Genomic DNA, 282 nt, shown 5'->3' with positions numbered 1-282 from the left:
AAAAAAATTTTTTCAAAAAAAAAAAAATTATATTTAAATAAAAGTAACATTTAAACAGAAAGGGAACATAATTTCATCAAAAAAAAAGAGTAACAAAAAGTAAAGGAAGTAAAGGTGGCACATACATCTGCTAAGAAACCCCGACAGGACCAGAAGGACAAGCTGGAGGGAGCGCACCTTGCCTCAGGCTCTGCAGTAGGAACCACAGTGCGGCCGCTTGTGTCTGCTTTCCAGGGCAAAAGCTTTACAAAACACGTGTCGTATACTGTTTTGTCTTTTTTT

The sequence above is a fragment of the Galeopterus variegatus genome, unplaced genomic scaffold, assembly GCF_000696425.1.
Source record: "Galeopterus variegatus unplaced genomic scaffold, G_variegatus-3.0.2 Scaffold1614, whole genome shotgun sequence".
Classification (NCBI taxonomy): domain Eukaryota; kingdom Metazoa; phylum Chordata; class Mammalia; order Dermoptera; family Cynocephalidae; genus Galeopterus; species Galeopterus variegatus.
This window is presented reverse-complemented; position numbering follows the sequence as displayed.